Raw genomic sequence first — 27,274 nt, forward strand, 5'->3', positions numbered from 1 at the left:
TAACTGATAACATGCAGCTACGTACATCTGAAAGCCAAGGATGACATCTCTGAGTCCAAACATGGAGGAAAAGTACAGCAGAGATAGGAAGAAACCAGATGGATGGTCCTCCAGAAAGTATAAACAGAATAGATGTGAAGAGGAGGGTTATTCATCTGAGAGCTGAGACAAAGGACTCAACATATCATTGGGAATGCTTGATTGGGAACATCAACCTTACAAGTTAGATAGTTCTGTCCATATTCTATATCAGACCCAAAAAGAGCAGAAAACACTGACCTGAAGGGCTTTTCAGGGCAGATGATGCTACGAGCTAGTGAGTACAGAAATTTGAGGATAGTGCAGATGAATGTGTTACTGGAGAGATGGTGCAGGAGGGAGGGCTTTTGTTTCCTGAGGCACTGGGCCCGCTTCTGGGGGCAGTGGGATCTGTGCAAGCCGGAGGGTTTGCACCTGAACAGAGCCCGAACCTATATCCTCCCGGTTTAGTTTGCTAGTGCTCTTGGGGAGGGTAAAGTAGCTTGGCAAGGGGAGGGGAACCTGAGAATGGATTCACTAGCGAAGGGAGTAAATCTGGAATTCGAAAGCAAAAATGAAAGTGAGTTTGAAGGACAGAGAAAACAAGCAGGAAAAAAAGGAAAAGAAAACAAATTTTAAAAATCTTTGTTTAAATGCACGTAGCATTCGTAACAAAATAGATGAGTTAACGGCATAAATAGCTACAAATGCCTATGTTTGCTGCGATCTGATACCCATTTCTGAGACGTGGTTGCAAGGTGACCAGGACTGGAAACTTAATATTCAGGGTTATTGAACAATTCGGAAGGACAGACAGAAAGGAAATAGCAGTGGGATAGCTCTGCTGAAAAAGGATGGAATCAATGCAATAGTGAGAAACTGTATTTTCTCAAATGCTCAGAATGTTGAAACAGTTTGGTTGGAGATAATGAATAATAAGTGGAAAAGTCATTGTTGGGCATAGTCTATAGTTCCGCTAACAGTAGCAACTCTGTTGGTCAGAGTTTAAACCAATAAATACCGGGGGCTTGTAAAAAGGCAACAGCAATAATCGTGGGTGATTTTAACCTCCATATTCATTGGACAAATCAAATTGGTCACGGTAGCCTTAAGGCAGACTTCATAGAGTGCATAAGGGATGGGTTCGTTGAGCAGTATGTAATGGAACCAAACAGGGGGCAGGCGATCTTAGATGAGGCAGGATTAATAAACAATCTCCAGTAATGAATACCCTTGGAATGAGTGATCATAGCATGGTTGAATTTCAAGCTCAGATGGAGGGCGAAGAATTTGGATCTCAAACCAGATTACTATGATCAAAATTACTATGCTTAAGTAAAGGAGACTGCAAAAGTATGAGGGCAGAGTTGGCTGAATTGGACTGGGAAAATAGATTAAAGTTTAGGACGGTTGATGAACAGTGGCATACTATTAAGGAGATATTTTATAACACTCAAGAAAAATATATTGCAGTGAGAAGAAAAGGGTGTAAAAGGAATGATAACCATCCGTGACTAACTGAAGAAATAAAGCATGGTATCCAATTAAAAACAATGGACTGTGAATGGAGTTAAACCATCAATGGATTGGGAAAGTAAATGGACACAGACCATCAATGGATTGGGAAAGTGATGGAGGAATAGCATCAATGGATTCGGAAAGTGAAGGGGCATATACCATGAAAGGAGCGGAAAGTGAATGGAGGGATAGCATCAATGGATAGGAAGAGGGAATGGAGCAACACCATCAATGGATTGGGAAAGAAAATGGACAGATACCATCAATGGATTCGGAAAGTGAATCGAGTTAAACCATCAATTGATTTGGAAAGTTAATGGAACGATTTCATCAATGGATTGTGAAAGATATTGGACAGATACCATCAATACATTCGGAAAGTGAATCGAATTAAATCGTCAATGGATTGAAAAAGAGAATTGACACACTAAATCAATGCATTGGGAAAATGACAGGATTTAAACAAAGAATTGTTTGGGACAGTGAATGGGCAGATAACGGCAATTGATTGAGAAGGTCTATGGAGTTAAATCATGAATGGATTGGGAAAGTAAATGGAGTTAAATCATCAATGGATTGTGAACGTAAATGGAGAGATAGTATCAATGAATTGGGAAAGTGACTGGACAGAACCTGTCAAAGGATGGGAAAGTGAATGGAGATAACACTTCAATGAATTGTGAAAGTGAATGGACAGATATCATCAATAGATTGAGACAGTGAATGGACAGATGCCTTCAATGGATTGGGACAGTGAATGGAGATAAACCCTCAATGCATTGGGAAAGGGTATGGGTGGATGCCATCTATGGATTGGGAAGGTGAATGGGCAGATAATACTACCAAGGTTTCCCGCTCATTATCAGTGCCCAGCATCAGAATGAGAACAGGGTCTGTTCAGCTGGAATTGATAGTGAGGCAGGGAGTGTGTCCATTTGGGAGGTTTGTGAGGATATGGCACCTTTGGAACAGGATCATATTCTCAAGCCTTTTCTGTCCTGCCAATACAGACAAACAACATTTGCTTGAAGTGTTTATTTAGTGCAGGATCAGTTCCAATGCTGTTCCTGATATTTGCACACTGACGGTGAATTTCTAAACAGCTGAATCTACACACGGGGAGGGGGGAGTGTCAAATAAAGGTCCAATGGGAAATTCCCCTGTCTGCTCAAAGATTAACAAATTGTGAAAGTTCAATGAGCCAGTTGAAGCTACACTACGGGAAATGGACAGAACCCATGTAGGGCCCCGCAATCCCAACCACTCTGGGTCTCCACACCGACTCTGCTCTGAATACAGAGCAGGGCCGGCAGCTTTTAAGCGGTTAGAAGCTCGGGTAATGTTTCAGATACAGTTTCTGGAATGTAACTCTTTTCGAATGACAATATTTTCCATATACTGGTGGACATGATATATATTATATTATTTGTTTTACTTTACAGTCAGCACCATGCGCAGTTTGTGGCCTTCTCTCTTCGCTCTCGTATAATGACAATTCACTGTATTCATATGAAGTCAAAGATCAAGGGATGCGAACCAATAAAACATTGGAATCAGCAATGAGCAATTTGGAACAACAAGCACACGCAAGCGTAATTGCCCGGTGTGAGATTTCAACTGGCCCACAGACTGATAGAGCGAGGGAGCGAGGGACCAGACTGCATGGTTCAAAAAAATCACACTAATCAGAAATGACAAGTTAATCACCACACAACTATTAGTAAATCATATATATGTATGTAATATAGGAAGGACCAAGTAACGGAGAAAGACACATACTGGTATTTCATTACAAAAATTCACATACTTCTGAGATGCAGTCACTGCTGTAATGGAGGTAAGTCCGGCACCCAATTAGCGCTCATAGCCCACACATTGCAATGTGATAAATGGCCATTGGATGGAATAGATTCCATCTATTAGGTTAGGGTAGTGTAGCAGTTATGTTACTCGACAATAATCTAGAGGCGTGCTTATAACCCAGAGAATACGAGTTCAGATGGCAGTTTGAGAACTTCAATCAGTTTTTAAAAAAACGACATTTAAAGAAGACATTGATAGTCGTGACCATTAATCTGTCCGAGTTTCTTGATATGCAACGTGCCGTCCTTCCCAGGTCTGGCCTATAACGCCAGCTTCTCACCAATTCGCTTCACTGTTGTGTTAACTGCTCTCTGAAGCTTTTAAAAGCCAGCAAAGAATGACGATAATAATGATTAAGAAAGGGAAGATAGACTACGAAAGTAAACTAGCATGAGATATAAATCTGATAGCAAGAGTTTCTACATGTATATAAAAAGGAAAAGAGCGGCTAAAGTAAATGTTGGTCCCTTAGAGGACGAGATCAGGGAATTTGTAATGGGGCACATAGAGATGGCAGAAACACTGAACAAATATTTTGTATCACTCTTTACGGGAGAGGACACGAACAATATTCAAACAGTGGATAGTCAAGGGGCTATAGGGGTCGGGGGGGGGGAGGAAGTTAACACAATCAGAATCACTAAGGAGGTGGTGCTCAGTAAGGTAATGGGACAAAAGGCAGTTAACTCCCCTAAACCTGATGGGGATTGCATCCTCGGATCTTAATGATGAGTAACATGGAGATGGCAGAAACTCTGAACAAATATTTTGCATCAGTCTTTATGGTAGAGGACACTAAAAATATGCCAACAGTGGATAGCCAAGGGACTAGTGAGGAGGGGGGTGGTGGGGAGGAAGAACTTAATATGAACAGAATCATAAAGGAGGTGGTACTCAGAAAGATAATGGGACGAAAGACGGATACATCTCCTGGACCTAATAGCTTGCATCCTATTGTCTTATGAGACGTAGCGGCAAGGATTGTGGATGCATTGTTTGTAATTCACCAAAATTCCCTGGATTCTGGGGAGGCCTCAGAATATTGGAAAACTGCAAATATATAGCTACAATATAAAAAATGATGCAGACAAAAAGCAGGAAACTATAGACGAGTTAGTCTAACATCTGTGGTTGGGAAAATGTTGGAGTTCATTATTAAAGAAGCAGCAGGAAATTTGGAAAAGCATAATTCAATCAGACAGATTCAGCATGGACTGATGAAGAGGAAGTCATGTTTGAAAAATTTGCTGGAATTATTTGAGGATTTAAAAAACAGGGTGAATAAAGGTGAACCAGTGGGTTTGGTGTATTTGGACTTCCAGAAGGCATTTGACAAGTTGCTACATAAAAGGTTGCTACACAAGATATGGGATTAATATATTAGCAAGGATATGGGGAGAGAAGACTTCGTTTTACCCCAACAATTGGCGATGTGAGCAGAATGCAGACCCTCCGACCTGGATGGTGTGACTGCTAGCAATGACAGTGAGTATATTTTTTCCAGCATCAGCAGCTGTAGCATTGACGGGGAAGGAGGTCATCTGTATACAGAACTAGAAGGGTAGGGGTCTGTCGAACAAATTTATAGTGAACCATGGAAGAACGAAAACCAAGGTTGGGGATCGGTGTTTTGCCTGAAGAGGACGGAATACAAACTAAAAAGGGGGTGCGACCCCTGGATGTTTTGGAAAACGTGCTAGTGGGATAAAATGAAGACCAAGCGGAATCACTGAGAAATGGACCAAAACTGTCCCGGATTTAAATGCTAGTAGGAAAAAAGAAAAAGACGAAAAGTAAACCTGACACTTCCAACCAGAGCAAACAGATTAGGGAGGAAAGCAGTATTGTTAGACGTTAGAGGAGTCAAAAGGCTTGGAAACAGTACCCGGAAGTTGGTAGAGCGGTAAACGAACCCAGATGAAAAATGGCATACATGAAGTTGCTGAAAAAACATAGGATATTGAATGAAAATTTGGTTTGAATGTCTGTCTTTAAGTGAAAGTGTTCGCGTGGAAGCTTTCTTAACTGTTGAATACGTGCTGGAAAAAAAATTAATTCACAGCTTGTTTTTATCAAAAGATAAAGATGCAACCTTGAAGCTAGACTGCGAAAAACAAAACAAATTGAACGTCTAATTGGGAAAACAGTGTATGCAATTGTCTTGTGTAGTTTAAATTAACAAATTCAAGGATACATAAGCCCTTTGTGTAAAATGTTTGTTAGTACAGAAAAATGTGAAGAAAGGAGATTTAAATGGAAAAAGACGTAACTTACTGGACACTAATTGATATTGGCTGTGAAAAAAGTAATGGGCACAGTGAAATTTCGGATTTCTTTCAAAGTCTGAATATTGTAAAATAGATTAAAAAAATACACTCTATGTTGATAATGATTTTAAGTTACGAAAAAGTTTCACTGCAGAAAAGGAGATTTAAATTTCTGGTTTGAAAATCTTTTCAAAATGGATGGTGCTTATCGTGGAAAAGTTCTGAACAGGCTAAACAAGCAGGGGAATTTTGAAAATAACGAGGGGAATAGATCGAAGGTATGCGAACTCAGCAAATGAAGGAAAAAAGCTGGGAATTAGAAAATATTACTGAGAGGACACTAAAACACCACATTTGCTCAGTGAGCGGGACCTTAAAAAATGAAATGCAGGAATATATATAACTTGTGTGAAAATGTAAAAATAGTGGCAGTTTCCCTTATTGTTTTGACTATGATTTACACAGCTAAGAAGAATAAGCCACAGTTTCCAGTACTATATTTCAAATTGGAATTCAGTAAACAAAATAGCTAATAAAATGTGTGGTCTCGTTTAACTCAATTAAAACACACCTTTGGCAAGTAATCGATTAACATTTGGAGTAAAGCTAAAAAGCTGTCTTTCCCGATGAGAACGTTTTCTTTAAAGCGAATGACAGCTTCACTTATGATTTCTGCTGATTTAACGGATTGCTAATTTCTAAGCAGATTTTGAAGGCACAAAGACTTGGGAGAAAAATTGAGATGCCAGGAAAGTTTTAAATGATTATGCGAAGTCACGCAATTCGGTCAGGCCTTCTTACAAACCTGTAAAGTAGTTAACCCTTTCCATTGACAGCTCTTTTATACTGGATATTATCAATTTGGGTATCTTACTAAATGAAATGTAAAAGCAAGGATAGCAGCCAGAACACTCACCTGACAGAATGAGGAAATGATGCGATACTCAGACGAAGAATAGATAATGAAACAAATCAAATAGAAGAGACAGAAGCTAAGATAAATAAGCTGGAGGAGATAAAATACGGGACCAAATGGATAGTGCAGTGATCAGTCATAGCAAAAAATGCAAAAATTGGAAATCCTGAAGCACGGGATGTGTAAAGATGGACATGGAGAAGCCCATCATAAGATAATTAGGTTGGTATTTAGAGTGCGGGATGAAACTTGAAGTGGGCAGAACATGTAGAGCAGTTAAAGTGAGAACAAAGGGAAAAGATAACAAAAATAGCAGCAGCGACGATTGCAGCAGAGACAAAGTGGTGTAGTCACACCCCCGAGAAGCTCCCCTGATAAGTTTTAGCTGCAGTAAGGGTGGAGGCGCAGGAAGGCGAGGATCACAACAGGCAAAGAAGGCAGCACCCTTTTGCTTTATGTGGATGATATCTTCATTGCCTCCAGTACAGAACAACAACCGGTACTAGATTTGACTACAGAGCTAGTCGCTCTACAGAGTGCGGTATTAAAAATAAATCCTAGGAAGGTGCATGTAGGAAGGAGCGAAGTAACATATCTAGGATACATAATATCACAAGGAAAGAGACAGATGCTTAATACAGAAAGGAAGCAATTCGATCAATGTACAGGCCAGGTACCGTGAAAGAGGTCAGGCAGGTTTTAGGGCTATTCAACTATTTTAGAATAAACCAGCTCTCACAAGTGCTCAAGCCCTTGGATTACCCGATCAGAATACGCCCTTCCACATCTATACCCACCAGAGTAAAGATCCTTACATGGGGACAGGCATAGGCGAGTGGCATAGCAATGTCAGGACACAAACGCAGCATACCTTTGTAGAATTGCTTAGCACAGGAAGGCTAACACCGGTATCTGATAGCGATAGACATACCCTCCGCCCCCACCCCCCCTCAATTGGATGGTAACAATAAAAGACAACTGTAACAACCCTGAAGGATGGTTTATTACGCAGGGAAAGGAGCATCAGTATAGCCCGAGAGGAGAAGACGAAGGAAGTAGTAAGGCTTGAGGAGGCTGATATGGATCGAAATGTCGGTGAGTAGTGGCGCTATATCGACGGTACACCACTGATAGGATGGGCAATGGTAGATAGCATTGGACAGGTTAGAAGGGAAGGACGGCTATAAGTGGGCTTATCAGCTCAAGTGGCTGAATTGGTGTCTCTCACCGACGCTCTGCAGTTGCCTTCGGAAAAACAATCGGTATCCTTTTGGAGTAGCGCATGATTATTTGTGGAATCCACCTTTCTACGCCAGGACTGTGCGCTAATAAAGGTCAAAGCGCACATAGAAATTAATGATCAACATCAATAGTGAAACGCATGGGCAGATGAGACAACCAAGTGGGTAGCGGAGACTGATACACTGGCTGGGGAAGCCCAGGTTGGAGCATACCATCGGGCTTGAGGAAGTAAACATGCTTAAGGTACAGGGAGAAGCCACTTCACAGGAAAAGGAGGGGTGGAAGCAGAGAGGGGCCCAAAAAGAAACCGACGAGATATGGAGGAACGATGAGAATGTGGTGGACCCGAAATGCATCCAGCGAAGCCTACTAAATTTGTACCACGGGTATGCCCATACAGGTAGAACCAACATGATAAGCTCGATGTCCAGATGCTAGTGTTGGAAGAGAATGGGTAGAGATATCGAGAATCACTGTAGAATATGCCTGACATACGCAATATAGAACCCAGGGGTGAAAGTAATGTCAGAATGTGACACAGATTTTACTGGACTGTTACCCAGCAATAAGGGGGAGACATACTGCCTCGTTAAATAGACCAGTTTACGAAGTGGGTCGAGGCTTTCGCCACGAGAAATTGTTCAGCAGAAACCGCGGCCAGAATCCTAGCAGAATAATTCACCGATGGGGAATGCCACTGCAGCTGGACTCAGAACAAGGTACACATTTCACAGGGAATAACGAAACAGGTCTGCGCTTTACTAGGGCTAAAACAAAAGTTCCATATTCTATACATTGCAGAATTCTCCGGATTAGTGGAATGAATGAATAGCACCTTTAAAGCAGCCCTAGATAAAACAATTAATGAAAGTGGAAAAGGGTGGGTAGAGATGGTACCCCGTGAACTGAAGAAGCTCAGGGCAATCCCTAGTCAGACGACAGGACTGGCACCCTTTGAACCAATCAGACTGTCAGAAGTCTTGGCTGCAAGAAGCGAAGACGAAGGACCTTATAAAGACAGGGTACAGAGGTTTGTGGTGGAATTCTGTAAGCAGTTACATGACTTAAAAGTAGAAGCCAGAGATCAGCAATTAAGCATGGACTTCGAGAACGACACTCAGGAATAGAAGGTCCAAATACCCGAAAGGCACCAATCAGGTGATGGTGAGGATGGTAAGAGACATGTGCGCCTGCGTAGTTATGAGGGGTATTGGCAAGTGGAAACACTTGACCCAGTTTAAAAAGCATGGTCACTAACTAACCGGTGACGACCGGGAAATATTATTTTTTTGCAGGACTCTGGTGCTCGTGGAAACAACGTGGGGTAAAGCAGCCTCATATCAAGGTCAAAAAGCTGAGGGACAGTAAAAGCCTGTATTTAAGGAACTCGGGCAACATTCGATTTGATAAAGAATCAAAAACACTGAAGGTGACGGACGGAGCAACAGTAGCCTTAAATAACAGGCATAAAACAACATAACAAAAAAACGAAACAACATTGGAGATGGGCCAATAATACGGGACCATTAATTGGTGGGAATAAGACCGTTTTTACAATCAGGAACGACAAAGATACTGCGCCCAGAGGAAGGGGGTACAGATTTCACTCAACATCTGTGAATGGTGGTGGAGGGATATCGCCAGAGAGAGACCCACCAACACGGCCCCACGCATGACTTTAGCAACAGTGAGCACAACCAGGGCCCCGACTACCACACGCCCAGCGCCAAAACGTGTCCAACTATGACGGCTGGGGCAAAAGGGGGAATGATCAGGCAGACCAAGAATAAGTTACACTTCGGGTTACGTCAGCGAATAATTAATGTATTCCTGAATAACCATCAACAACTGCTGCTGGTTAAACACTACAAGCCTTTATAAAAACGTGACCCTGCGGGCACTTAAAGGCCCTGAATCAAAACCATGAAGTTTAGTGTGGAAAGACGGTCAGGTAAAAAGCGAGACCAGGGAAAAAGAGGGACACTAGAAATGGTAGGCGCAGGAAACGCGGCGGGATACACGGCGGGATATGCAGTGGGTGTTGCAATAGTAAACACTATAGATGATCGAGCTGATGCCTTAACACGAACCTGACAGGGATTGTTGGAGAGAAATGTAGGAGAAACTTGCTTGCGGTACCATGGCAATCCAGAATTGTAACTGAAGATAACAACAGTAATGATAGTCTCAGCATAGTTGATTGTTATAAAAATAAACAAGTTGCTTTACGTCGAGATGCACTACGAATGCTCAGAGATGACTGGATATGACCAAGTGGACGGGAGCATCTTGAGCATCACCTCCATACCAAAGGACGACGAAATTATTGCTGTTCCGTGAGGAAATGGAGGTTGATGTGTGAGCACCACGGCAACTGAAATGAAGAAAGGAACACCTCATGCACGATTCTCGATACCTACTTCTGCTTTACACCGCATGACGAGACAGATATAAACGTGTTTATTTTAACCCCTGAACTAAAGGAGGAAACTACGGATGATGGACATTATCCGATGAGGTTATGCGAAGGCCATCGGACCACAAGGAAAACTGATACTCGAACTAAAAGAGGAACAAACATGACTGAATTGGACACCATTCGACAATAAGGAGGAAAGATAGGTGAAACACAGGACACCCCAGGCGGGGCAGAAATTCGGCATAATAGAGAAGACCTCAAGTGGTGGAAAGATGGAAGAAACAGAAGATACACCAGGCGGGGCATAATTCGAACACGGAGAAAATGTGGGCTAGAAAGAACATATACACGAACGATGCTGGACTCACTGTGCTGGTTGCATTACAAGGGAACTCATCTTGCTAGTATTATCCTATAAAAAGGTGTAACCGACGTAAGAGGCAGGCCGTAGCCCGTAGTCTAGTTAAAACTTTGAATAAAGTGAATACAGACAGTCCAGCAAAAAGGACTAATTTAGTATAACCTTGATGGGAACGCTAACTGGTCGGTCCTGCAACTCGGGAAGTAGCGCTACCCAAGTGAAAGGACATCCCTGGAAGCTCACCCATGGGGAATTAATTGAGAAATGGCCTATCTTGGGCATGCAGCCAAGGGCCATTAGGGGGTAATTTTAACGGATATAGAATTGTAGCAGGCAAAGAGCAGACAGCTAGGTGGTCATAACACAATGCTGAAGATAGCGAACTAATCAATAGCAGGAGGGTCTGAGGAATAATTGTCCAAAACGCGTTAAAACTGTACGGTTAACCTTAGTAACACTGAACAAAACAGCAGAAGTCAGCAGTTACATTTTTGATTAGAAGCCTCTGAGGAAGAGATAAGAAAGCCAGTATTTTGGAACAGTTACTTCTGGCGTCATAAAAACTGTGGCAAAGTGCAAATCATGGAAGAACACATTTAACATATGATGGGAAATCGACATTCACGGACCACTCAGCCAGTCTGCTAAGAGTCAACAAATAGAGCGATCGATGATTTTGTAGGAGGGTAGCTCCTACAAAACCTGATTAAATTATACGTGAAACCTCATGTATTTTGAAGGTCCCACATTGAAGCCTCCCTTACGTTTGCTTGAAGTAAAGCTAGTTAAACTGAAGGTTTCGTTTGTTTAATTCCGTGCTCGTTATACAGAGGGCGAAGGGCGAGTTGTCGATTATCTATATCAGGTAGACCACCCTGAGGGAGAAAAGTCTTCCTTTTCGCCCAACAAGGGGCAACATGAGGACATATATAGTTACGCAACAAATAGTTTGATCTGCAATGCACTGCCTGGAATGGTGATTGAAGCAGATTAAAAAATAATGTTCAATAGGAAATTGGATAATTCGTTGAACTGGAAAGAATTGCAGGGCTCTCATGAAAGAGCAGGGTAATGGGGATAATTGACTAGCACTTTCAAAGAGCTTGAACATGAATGATAGGCCGAATGGCCTTATTCTGTGTTGTACAATTCTATGATTTTGTGACGATTCTATAAGGTGGATTAATGGCGTTAAGCTACAGATCAGCCATGATCTAAACTATTGGCAGGCAGGATCGTGGGGCTTTATAACCCATTCGTATTCACGTGTAAATTCGTAACTTCCTTTCACTATCCAAATTACTCAGGGGTGGGCAAATGTTTAGCCTGAGGGACACATCCGGTTATGCGATTTGTATGGTGGGCCATAAATGCTGAAGAAACGAACAATTATTTTTCAAACAGGGACAAAACAACGTTGTTTTAAAATCAATACTTTGTAAAAATTCAATACGGTTGAACAATGTCTTGTTAGAAAATTTTACGATTGAATTTTTTGTTGATTTTACTAAACAACTGTATTGCTCCTGTCAGAACGCAAACACAACATGAAGGAGTGTGCTTTCTTGTTCAACCTCTAAAGCCAAGTCTTCATCAATCACCTCTACATGATTAATAATAGTGCTTCGTGATAAACATCAATTCCCAATTTTTTCGCGCCATCCGGGCCCAGCGGGTCAGCAATATCGACAATGCATTCTTTCAAAAACTCCCATTCGGCAAAAGGCTTATTTTGTTGAGTGATTTTAAATGACAGAACGAATCTTGCTTCCAGAACTGTCGCTTTTTCGCAGAAAAATATTTTGCTGTGTTTTTAAAGTAGTAGCAACTTGCTGAGCTTTATTTGCCCTTTCCTAAGTTGTTAATTCCCTGCCATAATTAGGATGTTCCATTGAAAAATGGCGATTGAATTGTTACTCCTTGTACACTGCGATTCTGACCTGATACAGCAGACATACAGCCTTCATGTCCACGTTTGACAAACATATTTTGCATTCCACTTTTGTTGAAAACCCGACACTCACTGTCCACTTTTATCTTTCTGCAACGCTCCTTTGTTGAAAGGGAAAATTTAAATTTAACCGCCTGCATTTTTAGTCGTTGCTGCTGTTCAGTATTGGCCGCAATTTACGCATAGATCAAATAACGTCATCCATGCAGTCTCATGTGGGACACTTTGTTTTGCAATGATCGCTGTATGCCTAGTAATATTTAAATGTTATTTCAAACTGAAAGAATATACTGACACAGATCGGTTGCATTTTTTTTGACTATTGTCAGTAATCATGTATTTAAAAAATCATTATAATATAATTCACCTGCATGGCCGGATGAAAAGACCCCACATGCCGGAGGTGGCCCGCAGGCTGTAGTTTGCCCAGCCCTAGGCAAATGGGTTCATACCACATCCACACCAAACCTGGGACTGCGGCAGTGTGCCAAGTGAAGCGTCACTTAATTGAGGTTTGGAGGAATGACTTACCGAAGTGGTCAATACTGATGATAGAGAATGAGCTGAAGGATCGGGTGCAGATGACAGATCACCCTTCAACTGAACCAGCCTACTTCTCGCTAATGCTAACAATTTGGGATCTGATTTGCAATAATACGAATCATAATTTAGAGCAAATGAAGCAATATTAACGTTAAGTAGATAACTTTTCTGGGAAAGCCCGTGGAATTGGATGCAACTGATTAGCATGAGAAGGTAATTGGTTCGAAATGGAAGTCATAGAGCAGGGATAATGAGCAGGCGCTCCATTCTCAGGATGTGATGAGTAATGACGGCCAGGGCTCTGTACTGGCGTCTCATCTTTTCACTATATTTATTAATGATGTAGATGAAAAAATATATTGTTGTATATACCATTTTGTTGATGACACTAAGTTAGGTAGCATAGTAAGTTGAATAGATGCGAGCAACAAGTTGGAATGGGACATTGATAGGATTAAGTGAGTGGGCAAAACTGTGGCTGATGGTGTTCAGGGACAGGGAGTGTGAGACCATATACAATGTACCCAAGGAAGATAGGTTAGAGTATTTTCTAAATTGTGAGAAGCTTGGATCAGTGGAGAAGCAGAGTTGTTGGTGGCCGTTTATAAAAATCATAAAAAAGTAGCGGATAGGTACAAACAGCAATTTAAATTCTAATTAACTGCAAGCCATTATTTCCAGGGTCTAAGAGATAAAGTAGCTCAGGTTATGCTATGGTTGCACGAAGCTCTGGTTCGACCATACTTGGATTACTGCGTTCAACTCTGGGCTACAAATCTGGAAGGATCGATTGTTTTTGTAGGGGGCATAGCGCAGGGTTATCAGCAAGATACCGGGTCTAAAATCATTAAATTATGCGGCCAGGTAGCAAGGATTAGGTTGAGCATAAACGCTTGAGGGGTGGTACAACTAATGCGGTTTAAATGATTAAAAAAATTATAGGCTGAGGCTAAGAGGTTACTGCATATGCTAAAAGCAGACACTGTTGGAGTAATATATTGGCATGGATAGAGGATTGGCTATTAATAGAAAACAGAGAGCTGGGACAAATGGGTCATTTTTCGGTCGGGAAACAGAAGCTAAGAAGGTGCTGCAGGCATCGGTGCTGGGTCCTCAACTTTTTACAATCTATATTAATTACATCTATGAAGGGACCGAGTGTAATGTAGCCAAGTTTGCTGATGATACATATATGGGAGGGAAACCAACTTGTGAGGAGGACAGAAAAAAGCTGCAAGTGATATAGACAGGCTAAATAAGTTGCAATAACTTGGCAGATGGAGTATAATGTTGGAAAATGTGAGGTGATCCATTTTGACAGAAATAATAGAAAAGCAAATTATAATATAAATGGAGAAAAATTGCAAATTGCTTCAGTACAGAGGGGCCTGGGGGTCATTGTGCCCGAAACACAAAAAGTTAGAATGCTGGTATAGTAAGAAATCAGGATAGCAAATGGCCTGTTAGCATTTATTGCAAGATGGATAGCGTATAAATGCAGAGATATTCTGCTACAACTGTACAGTGTATTGATGAGGCCACAGCTGGAGTACTGCGTACAGTTTTGGTCTCCATATTTAAGGAAGGATATACTTGCATTTGAGGCTGTTCAGAGAAGGTTCGTCAGGTTGATTCCGGAGATGCGGGGTTTGAATTATGAGGATAGGTTGAACACATTGGTCCTATACACATTGTAGTTCAGAAAAATGAGAGGTGATTTTTTTGAAACTTATAAGATAATGAGGGGGCTCGGCAACGTGGATGCAGAGAGAATATTTCCACTCATAGGGAAAATAAAACTAGAGTTCATAGTCTTACAATAAGGGGCCAACCATTTAAAACTGAAATGAGGAGACATTTCTTCTCTTGGAAGGTTGTAAATCTATGAAATTCTCTGCCCCAGAAAGCTGCGGTGGCTGGGTCATTGACTATATTTAAGTGAGAGATAGACATATTTTTGAGCGAGAAGGGTACAATGTGTTATGGGCAGCGGGCAGGGAAGTGGAGCTGAGTCCATGATCAGATCAGTCATGATCCTGTTGAATGGCAGAGCAGGGTTGAGGGGCAAAATGGCCTGCTCCTGATCATAGTTCTTATGTTCTTATGTCCTTAAGTCGATAGATTGTATAATTTTATTGTGAACTGTTCATAACATGCAGGTATATTCTTAAAATTAGAACTCGGACGTGGAAGCTTAACTCCAGGGAGGAATTAATCACACGAGTAGTGGATATCTGAATATTCATGACATGGATGAATGGACCGAGTGTAATGCAAACAAAGTTGCTCAAGATACAAAGATGAGTGGCAAAGCACATTGTCACGAGGCCGCAAATACATTGCAAATGGATATAGACATGCTCAGTGAGTGGCAAAAATGTGGCAGATGGAGTATAATGTTGGAAAATTTGAGGATATCCACATTTATAGGAAAATAACAAATTATTATTTAAATGGGGTGAGGTTACAAAATGCTGAGGTACAGAGGCATCTGTGGATCTTTGTCTATGTAACACTTAAAGTTAGCATGCAGATGCAGCAAGTAATTTGGAAGGCAAATGGAATGTCTGCCTTCATTGCATAGGGGATAGATTATGAAGGTAAGTTTATTGTGGAGACCGCACCTGGAGTACTGGCTACAGTTTTTGTCGACTTAATTAAGGAGGGATATACTCTCATTATAGGCAGTTCAGAGAAGGTTCAGGAGATTGATTCCTGAAAAGAAGTATTTGTCTGATGAAGGAAGGTTGAGTAGTTTGGGCCTATTCTCATTGGAGTTTAGAAGAATGAGAAGTGATCTAATTTAAAGCGTATCAGATGCTGAGAGTTTTGACAAGGTAGAGGAAGAGAGGGTGTTCCCCCTTGTGGGTGAATCTAGAACTGGGGTGCATAGTTTGAGAATCAGGAGCCGCCCTATTTAAACGGAAATGAGGAGGAATTGCTTCTATCAGATGGTCGTAAATCTTTGGATTTCTCTACCCCAGAGACGGATGGAGTCTGGCTAATTGAATATATTAAAGGTGGAGATAGAGGTATTTTCTTGAATAATAAGGGAGTCAAAAGTTATGGGGAGCGTGCATGGATGTCGAGTTGAGGTCAAAATCAGATCAGCTCGGCTCGCGGGGCCAGATGGCCTACTCCTGCTCCTATTTATTATGTTATTTATATTCTTCTGAATCGCTGTTCCCCAAAACTTTTTTTATGCGAGTTCAATTCACAATATGAAAAAGAAGATTGACTGTTTTTGGAAGGGTATGGAAGGTTATCTAACCAAGGCATGTAAATTGAGGAAAGATGCAGATCAGCCATGTTCTGATTAAATGACGCAACATGCTCGAGGGTTTTCCTGGTCTACACATGTTCCAATGTTCCACCTGGATTAACTTTTTTAACCCGTGCCACAGAAAGGTTGTAGGCAAGTGTGAGAAAAATGAAGAGGAAAGTCATGGGCTTCAGGAGGTTGTCAATCGACTGGTCAGTTGCGTAGGACAGTGGCAAATGGAATTTCATTTGGAGAACTGTGAACTAATGCATTTGGGAGGGTTAATAAGGAAAGGTAGACACACTAAGTGGCAGGTCACTAAATAGTGTAGATGAACAAAGGGACCTTGGAGTGCTTGTCCACAGATCTCTGAAAGTAGCAGGCATGCTGAATAAGATGGTTAAGAAGGCATATGCAATGCTTGCCTTTATTGGCCGTGGCATAGAATATTGGAGCAGGGAGGTTAAGCTTACGTTGTATAATACTCTGGTTACGCCACAGCTGGAGTACTGTGTGTAGTTGTGTTCACCTTATTATACGAAGGAGGTGATTGCATTAGTGAGGGTGCAGAGAAGTCTTACTAGGATGTTGCCTGGAATGCAGAATCGCAGTTATGAGGACAGATTGGATAGGCTGGGTTTGTTCTCATTGGAACAGAGGAGGTTGCGAGGAGACATTATTGAGGGGCCGGGATATAGTGGATTGCAAGGGCCTAACTCCATTGTTGGAGGGGTCTATTACGATGGAACATATTTTAATTTGGTTGCTGGAAGATTCAGCGGAGATTTGAGGGGGGCTTCTTCATGCAGAAGGCTATGGGGTTCTGGAACTCACTGCCTGGAAGAGTGGTGGATGCAGAAACCCTCACCACATTTAAAAGATGGTTGGGTGGGAATTGAAAGTGCTGTAGCCTGTAGGGTTACGGATATGGAGATTGTAATTGGTATTAGACTGTATAACCTCTTGTTGGCCGGAGCAGATAGGATCGTAAGTACTACAGGGAATCGAGTACGATCAGGGTGATCTTCTAGACTACTTTCGATTGCCTGGATGTGTCGGAGAGAAATTTTCCCAGATTTCTTTCCCCAAATTGGCCTGGGTTTTTAACTGTTTTTTTGCCTCTCCCACGAGATCTCATAGCTGTCGTTGGGATGGTGTGTAGAATGTTTCAGTTTAAGGGCTGTCGCAGCTTTGTGGGGCGGACTGGTTGGGCTGGGTGCTCGTTAACTTTCCGCAATTGCTCATTATTCATAGGGTGTTATGAAACCTTCAGGGCTTCTGACCGAGGACCTTGCGGCTGTTTATCGGCCGGCATGGACAAAATGTGCCGAAATGGTCTCCTTATGTGCTGTAAATTTCTATGTTTCTATATTTCTAATACCGACATTTCCCACAGTTCTTTCGCAATGAAAGTTGCTGTGATGCAGGAGTGCACAACTGCTGTCAATATCGTAGCACTGGTGGCATGTTGGCCACTCCAGAGCAGATAATGTAGATAGTCACTAAATGCAGAATAGTCCATATTTCCACTTATAGTTGTGTGAGAAAATATTTACTGCTTTCACTCCAAATGATTTGGCACTAAATTTACAAACAGTATCCTTGTTCTGGAGCCTCCCACCGTAACCGACTAAGTTCTACCACATGTTCCTTTTGTAATTATGTCGAATGATCCAGAGCAAGTATGAAAACATGATCTAGTGCCGGTTGACGCTAAACATCGTGACAAGTTGTTTAGAATTAGAAAACGGTCCACATATTGGTTGACAGAAACCGTCACAGAAATATAAATGAGAACTGCAGGATCCGGTGCGTGTACAAACAATGAGCATCTTTACACATCTCCAAAGGTGGTGCACCACAGAATAGCATGGCAATGTAAGCGTTGGAGCTCGATTGTGGAATTGATGGAATAATTAATAATGGAATTGAGGTTAAATGATGCAGATCAAGGGATTAACGCTGAACACAACAGGCTGCTGCAGCACTGTTTTTATTGAAACCCATTAGCCTCCCACCAATGAGCAGATGCATCTCTCACTGTTATGATCAACTCTTGAACACTGAAAGAGGAAGTGGAGTCAAAATACGAAGAACCAAGTTCTTGAAGCTCGTATTTTTATCAGCGGTTTACTCACTTTACTCACAGATTAAGAGAGGGCTTCACAGGGTAGATGCAGAGAGGATGTTTCCTATCGTGGGGAATCTAGAACTAGGATGCATAGGTTCAGAATGATGGGTCGCCCCTTTTGAAATGGGGAAGAGGAGTAATTCATTATCTTCGCGGATCGTGAAGCTTTTTATTCTCTAGAAACATAGAAATATAGAAACATAGAAAATAGATGCAGGAGTTGGCCATTCGGCCCTTCTAGACTACACCGCCATTCAATGAGTTCATGGCTGAATATGCAACTTCAGTACCCTATTCCTGCTTTCTCACCATACCCCTTGATCCCCCTAGTAGTAAGGACTTCATCTAACTCCTTTTTGAATATATTTAATGAATTGGCCTCAACAACTTTCTGTGGTAGAGAACTCCACAGGTTCACCACTTTCTGAGTGAAGAAATTCCTCCTCATCTCGGTCCTAAATGGCTTACCCCTTATCCTTAGACTGTGTCCCCTGGTTCTGGACTTCCCCAACATTGGGAACATTCTTCCTGCATCTAACCTGCCTAAAACCATCAGAATTTTAAACGTTTCTATGAGGTCCCCTCTCATTCTTCTGAACTCCAGTGAATTCAAGCCCAGTTGATCCAGTCTTTCTTGATAGGTCAGTCGCGCCATCCCGGGAATCAGTCTGGTGAACCTTCGCTGCACTCCCTCAATAGCAAGAATGTCCTTCCTCAGGTTAGGAGACCAAAACTGTACACAATACTCCAGGTGTGGCCTCACCAAGGCCCTGTAGAACTGTAGCAACACCTCCCTGCCCCTGTACTCAAATCCCCTCGCTATGAAGGCCAACATGCCATTTGCTTTATTAACCGCCTGCTGCACCTGCATGCCAACCTTCAATGACTGATGTACCATGACACCGAGGTCTCTTTGCACTTCCCCTTTTCCTAATCTGTCACCATTCAGATAATAGTCTGTCTCTCTGTTTTTACCACCAAAGTGGATAATCTCACATTTATCCACATTATACTTCATCTGCCATGCATTTGCCCACTAACCTAACCTATCCAAGTCGCTCTGCAGCCTCATAGCATCCTCCTCGCAGCTCACACTGCCACCCAACTTAGTGTCATCCGCAAATTTGGAGATACTACATTTAATCCCCTCGTTTAAATCATTAATGTATAGTGTAAACAGCTGGGGCCCCAGCACAGAACCTTGCGGTACCCCAAAAGTCACTGCCTGCCATTCTGAAAAGTCCCCATTTACTCCTACTCTTTTCTTCCTGTCTGACAACCAGTTCTCAATCCATGTCAGCACACTACCCCCAATCCCATGTGCTTTAACTTTGCACATTATTCTCTTGTGTAGGACCTTGTCGAAAGCCTTCTGAAAGTCCAAATATACCACGTCAACTGGTCCTCCCTTGTCCACTCTACTGGAAACATTCTCAAAAAATTCCAGAAGCTTTGTCAAGCATGATTTCCCTTTCGCTAATCCATGCTGACTTGGACCTATCATATCACCTCTTTCCAAATGCACTGCTATGACATCCTTAATAATTGATTCCATCATTTTAGCCACTACCGATGTCATATAATTCCCTGTTATCTCTCTCCCTCATTGTTTAAAAAGTGGGGTTACATTGGCTACCCTCCACTCCATAGGAACTCATCCAGAGTCAATGGAATGTTGGAAAATGACTGTCAATGCATCCACTATTTCCAAGGCCACCTCCTTAAGTACTCTGGGATGCAGTCCATCAGGCCCTTGGGATTTATCGGCCTTCAATCGCATCAATTTCCCCAACACAATCTCCCGACGAATACGGATTTCCTTCAGTTCCTCCTCCTTACTAGACCCTCCGACTCTTTTTATATCCGGAAGGTTGTTTGTGTCCTCCTTAGTGAATACCGAACCAAAGTATTTGTTCAATTGGTCCGCCATTTCTTTGTTCCCCGTTATGACTTCCCCTGATTCTGACTGCAGGGGACCTACGTTTGTCTTTACTAACCTTTTTCTCTTTACATATCTATAGAAACTTTTGCAATCCGTCTTAATGTTCCCTGCAAGCTTCTTCTCGTACTCCATTTTCCCTGCCGTCACCAAACCCTTTGTCCTCCTCTGCAAGTTCTAAATTTCTCCCAGTCCCCGGGTTCGCTGCTATTTCAGGCAAATTTGTATGCCACTTCCTTGGCTTTAATACTATCCCTGATTTCCCTTGATAGCCATGGTTCAGCCACCTTCCCTTTTTTATTTTTACGCCAGACAGGAATGTACAATTGTTGTAGTTCATCCTTGCGGTCTCTAAATGTCTGCCATTGCCCATCCACAGTCAACCACTTCAGTATTATTCGCCTATCTATCCAAGCCAACTCACGCCTCATACCTTCAAAGTTACCCTTTTTTAAGTTCTGGACCATGGTCTCTGAATTAACTGTTTCCTTCTCCATCCTAATGCAGAATTCCACCATATTACAACGAGATTGCTAATTGATCCTCTCTCATTACACAACACCCAGTCTAAGATGGCCTCCCCCCGAGTTGGTTCCTCGACATATTGGTCTAAAAATGCATCCCTTATGCACTCCAGGAAATCCTCCTCCACCGTATTGCTTCCAGTTTGGTTAGCCCAATCTATGTGCATATTAAAGTCACCCATTATAACTGCTGCACCTTTATTGCACGCACCCCTAATTTCATGTTTGATGCCCTCCCCAACATCACTACTACTGTTTGGAGGTCTGTACACAACTCCCACTAACGTTTTTTACCCTTTGGTGTTCTGCCGCTCTACCCATATAGAATCCACATCATCCAAGCTAATGTCCTTCCGAAATTTGCCTTAATTTCCTCCTTGACAAGCAATGCTACCCAACCTCCTTTTCCTTTTATTCTATCTTTCCTGAATGTTGAATACCCCTGGATGTTGAGTTCCCAGCCCTGATCATCCTGGAGCCACATCTCCATAATCCCAATCACATCATATTTGTTAACATCTATTTGCACAGTTAATTGATCCACCTTATTGCGGATACTCCTTGCATTAAGACGCAAAGCATTCAGGCTTGTTTTTTTTTAGCACCCTTTGTCCTTTTAGAATTTTGCTGTACAATGGCCCTTTTTGTTCTTTGCCTTGGGTTTCTCTGCCCTCCACTTTTCCTCATCTCCTTTCTGTCTTTTGCTTTTGCCTCCTTTTTGTTTCCCTCTGTCTCCCTGCATTGGTTCCCATCCCCCTGCCATATTAGTTGAACTCCTCCCCAACAGCACTAGCAAACACTCCCCCTAGGACATTGGTTCCGGTCCTGCCCAGGTGCAGACCGTCCGGTTTGTACTGGTCCCACCTCCCCCAGAACTAGTTCCAATGATCCAGGAATTTGAATCTCTCCCTGCTGCACCACTGCCCAAGCCACGTACTCATCTGCGCTATCCTGCGATTCCTACTCTGACTAGCACGTGGCACAGGTAGAAATCCCGAGATTACTAATTTTGAGGTCCTACTTTTTAATTTAGCTCCTCGCTCCTTAAATTCGTTTCGTATGACCTCATCCCTTGTTTTACCTATGTCGTTGGTACCAATGTGCACCACGACAACTGGCTGATCTCCCTCCCTTTTTAGAATGTCCTGCACCCGCTCCGAGACATCCTTGACCCTTGCACCAGGGAGGCAACATACCATCCTGGAGTCTCGGTTGCGGCCGCAGGAACGCCTATCTATTCCCCTTACAATTGAATCCCCTATCACTATCGCTCTCCCACTCTTTTTCCTGCCCTCCTGTGCAACAGAGCCAGCCACGGTGCCATGAACTTGGCTGCTGCTGCCCTCCCCTGATGAGTCATCCCCCTCAACAGTACCCAAAGCAGTGTATCTGTTTTGGAGGGGGATGACCACAGGGAACTCCTGCACTACCTTCCTTGCACTGCTCTTCCTGTTGGTCTTCCATTCCCTATCTGCCTGTGGACCCTTTCCCTGTGGTACGACCAACTCGCTACACGTGATACTCACGTTATTCTCAGCATCGTGGATGCTCCAGAGTGAATCCACCCTCAGCTCCAACACCGCAACGCGGACCATCAGGAGCTGGAGGTGGACACACTTCCTGCACACATAGTCGTCAGGGACACTGGAGTCGTCCCTGAGTTCCCACATTGTACAGGAGGAGCATAACACCCGACCGAGCTCTCCTGCCATGACTTAACCCTGAGATACACTTAAATTGGCAACAACAATGTTAAAGTTTACTCACTATTATAGAAGAGAAAAATGAAAAACTACTCACCAATCTCCAGCCAATCACTTACCCTCTTGGCTGTGACGTCACCTTTTGATTTCTTTCTACTGCTTTTTTGCCTTCTCTCCCCACTGCAGCTGCACAGGTACGCCTCTCGCTGCCGCTGAGCCTTTACAGGCCTCACCAACCACGAACTCCCGCCTCTTGGACTGCCACCGCCTCTCGCTGCCGCTGAGCCTTTATAGGCCTCACCAACCACGAACTCCCGCCTCTCGGACTGCCGCCGCCTCTCGCTGCCGCTGAGTCTTTATAGGCCTCACCAACCACGAACTCCCGCCTCTCGGACTGCCACCGCCTCTCGATGCCGCTGAGCCTTTATAGGCCTCACCAACCACGAACTCCCGCCTCTCGGACTGCGCCGCGTTTCGCTGCCGCTGAGCCTTTATAGGCGTCACCAACCACGAACTCCCGCCTCTCGGACTGCCGCCGCCTCTCTCTGCCACTGAGCGTTTATCGGCCTTACCAACCACGAACTCCCGCCTCTCGGACTGCCGCCGCCTCTCGCTGCCGCTGAGCCTTTATAGGCCTCAACAACCACGAACTCCCGCCTCTCGGACTGCCTCTACACAAGAGAAATGTGGAGGACCTTCATTGAATAAATTTTAGGTTAAATGGACAGATTTTTGAACGATACAGGACTCAAGGGCTCAGGGGAGCGGTCAGCGAAGTAGAGTTGAGGCCAAGATCAGATCAGCCATTATCTTACTGAATGGCGGAGCAGGCTCCATGGGCCAATGACCTACTCCTACTATTATTTTTGATGTTCTAATGTTCTTATGTTCGCGAATATCACATTATCGGTGTCATTGTGTTGGAAGGCAGACTAAAAATAGAAGATGAATAAATAAAGAACCTGAAAACATTGAGGGGATGCAATTTGGCAGGAGGAATAAAGAGGCTGCAGTCTCCTTTTAAAATAAGAGGCTAAATAAGGTAGAGCTCCAAAGGGATCGAGAGCAACAAATACAAAATATGCAGGATAGCAAACACTTAAAAATGAAAATATTTCTGGACGAATTGCATTGAGCTTCGGCGAAGTTTTGTTAAAATTTTGTAGTAGCTTGGTTAAATCGCATGAATAAACATGTTTAAAGTTTTTGGCTACATATTATATAAAAAAGATAGAGCACATGGAGCACGTGCGAAAAGATTTTGAAGGATGATACCAGGACTAAAAATTTATGCATGTCAGAAAAGATTGGTCAGACTGGTGCTCTTAAGTGGCCATTGAAGGGGAATCTATTAGAGGTCTTAAAACCTTTGAAGGGGTTTATTAGGTTAGCCGCACTGAAAATGGTTACACTTGTCGGGGTTTCACAAACTGATGGTGACAGATATCAATTAGTTACCTATAAACTGAATAGGGAATTCCGGAAGAACATTGTTACCCAGCGAATAGATAGAATCATGAACTGGCTACCACATCAAGCAGTTGAAGTGTATAGAACAGATTACTTTAAGGGTAAGCCAGAAAAACAAAGTGAGGAATAAAGGAATAGAAGGTTTTGCTGCGACTGTCAGATGAGGAATAGTGGGTGGAGTCTCGTGATGAGAATAAGCATTGGCAGAACAGTTTAGCCGAACGGCCTGTTCCGGTGTCGTAGATTCTATATAAATCTATGTAATTCTATGTAGTTCTGACCAAATACGAGCGAAAGTTTAAGCCGGTTCATCTTGACATAAGGAACCGTATAGCATTGGCCAGCGTGAAAGTTTCACGTGAAAATATAATTCACTTCCCATTTTTATGCTGCAGTGTTCGAAGAATTTCTTGCAGGCAGAAAACAGAAGTGTGTAGCTAGAAAAATCATATTTACTTCAAACGCTAACCAGAAAAATGCAACTTATATCTTAAAAGGATATCATAGGCAGTCACTCGGAATCAAAGAAGACTTGCTTCCATTCTTAACATGAGTCCTTCGGTGGCTGAATATTCGAATATGAGAACTACGTTCCCTGTCACATGTTGGACAGATAGTCATCGATGGTAAGGGAGGATGGGGCAGGTTTTCTGTACGCTCTTTCCTCTGCCTGCGGTTGATTTCTGCATGCTCTTGACGATGAGACTTGAGGTGCTCAGCGCCCTCCCGAATGCACTTCCTCCACTTAGGGCTGTCTTTGGCCAGGGATTTTCAGGTGTCAGTGGGGATGTTGCACTTTATCTTGGAGGCTTTGAGGGTTTTCTTGTAACATTTCCTCTGCCCACCTTTGGCTCGATTGCCGTGAAGGAGTTCTGAGTAGAGCACTTGCTTTGGGAGTCTCATGTCTGACATGCGCGCAATGTGGCCTGCCCAGCGGAATGGTCAAATCTAGTCAGTACTTCAGTGCTGGTGATGTTGGCCATCAAGGATAACAGCTGAGCTGTAGCACAGTGTGCGTCCAGAGTTATGCATATGTTGATGGAAAAACGGATAAGAAGAAATTAAAAATGAACTGTAATACACCGATGACAGGATGTGTGATATTGAAATTTGATGCGTAGAATTATAATTTTCTCTCCTATCCATCAACTGTTCCTATTCCGCACAACCCCCGCCCCCCCCCCCCCCCCACTGCACACACACCTGTTGCAACATGGCCTGACGTTAAGTTGGCTGCCAGATGCTACTAATCTTAATCAGTTCTGGGTTTGTAGATATAAGTGATTTGGATGTACGAAAAGAGAGACGTACACCCAAAGTGGAAACACATGGAATTATGTGCAACCTTTTGCCATGGGTCGTGAATTGATAAGGTGGCAGGGACTGAGACTGGGGATCATGGGTACCAGGTGAGATTAGTAGGGGTACAGTAGCTTTGCGGTTATGTTACTGGACTACTAATCCACTTTCAGCAGTGTGGGAATATTCAGCGTCCTCCTCAGATTCAGCCGCACTCAAATGTTTGTCATCATTCTCCACCTGCTCCATTATGACATGCAAAATGTGATCCTGACCAGCGGAACTACCACTGATCCATCCCACGTTCGGACCGGAGTCAAGCAAGGTTGTGACATCGCACCAACGCTCTTCTCCATTGTCCTTGCGGCAATGCTCCATCTCACCCTGAGCAAGCTCCCTGCTTCAGAGGAGCTAAATTACAGGATAAACGGGAATCTGTTCTACCTCTTCCGCCTCGAGGCCAGATCCAAGGTCGTCCAATCCTCTGTCATCGAACTAAAGTAAGCAGACGACGCTTGCATCTGCGCAAACCCGGAGGCCGAACTCCAAGCCTTCGTCAACACCTTCACTGAGGCATACGAGAGTATTAACCTAACACTAAACATCTGTAAGACATATTTCCTCTGCAAACCTGTCCCTGCGATACAGCACTCCCCCGGGTTATCGAAATCCAACACGAGGCCTTGGAAAACATAAGACATTGTCCATATCTCAGGAGCCCACTGCCAGCAAGGGAAGACATCGACGACGAGGTCCAACACCGCGCCAGATTTGCCAGTGGAGCCTTCGATCGCCTAAGGAAGACAGTGTTTAGAAGAACATAAGAACATAAGAAATATGAGCAGGAGTCGACCATTTGGCCCATCATGCATGCTCCGCCTTTCAATAAGATCATGGCTGATGCGATCATGGACTCAGCTTAACTTCCCTGCCCACTCCCCATAATCCTTTAATCCCACATCTCAAAAAATCTGTCTTTCTCCACGTTAAATATATTCAGTTACCCTGCCTCCACAGCTCTCTGGGCCAGAGAATTCCATAGATTTGCAATCCCCTGAGAAAATAAATTTCTCCTCATCTCAGCTTCAATTGAGCGCCCCCTTTTGTAAGACTAGATTTACTTTCCCCTATGCATGGAAATATCCACTCTGCATCCACCATATCGAGCCGCCTCATTATCTTATAAGTTTCAATAAGACCACCGCTCATTTCTCTGAACGCCAATGTGTATTCAACCTATCCTCATAAGTCAACCCTCTCATCTCCGGAATCAACCTGGCGAACATTCTTGAACAGCCTCCCATGCAATTATATTCTTCCTTAAATGCGGAGAGCAAAACTGTACGCAGTACTCCAGCTGTGGCCTCATCAATATCCTGTACAGTTGTAATAGGTCTTCTCTGCTTTTATACTCTATCCCCTTACAATGAAGGCCAACATTCCATTTGCCTTCCTGATTAATTGTTGTACCTGCATACTAACTTTTTGTGTTTCATGCACAAGGACCCCAGGTCGCTCTGCATTGAAAGACTTTGCAATTTTTCACCATTTAAATTATAAGTTGCATTTCTATTATTTCTGCCAAAGTCGATAATGTCACATTTTCCCACATTATACTCGATCTGCCAAATTATTACGCAGTCACTTAGCCTGCCTCTATCCCTTTGCAGATTTTTTTTCCTCCTCATAACTTGCTTTCCCACCCATCTTTGTATCGACAGCAAACTTGTCTACATTACACTCGGTCCCTTCATCCCAGTCATGAAAACAGATTGAAATATAGATAGTTTGAAGACTAGGACCCCAAACTTGACACCAATATCATGGTCTAAAGAGCAGTGGTCATAC

Source organism: Pristiophorus japonicus, chromosome X (genome assembly GCF_044704955.1).
Source record: "Pristiophorus japonicus isolate sPriJap1 chromosome X, sPriJap1.hap1, whole genome shotgun sequence".
In the NCBI taxonomy this organism is placed as follows: Eukaryota; Metazoa; Chordata; class Chondrichthyes; family Pristiophoridae; genus Pristiophorus; species Pristiophorus japonicus.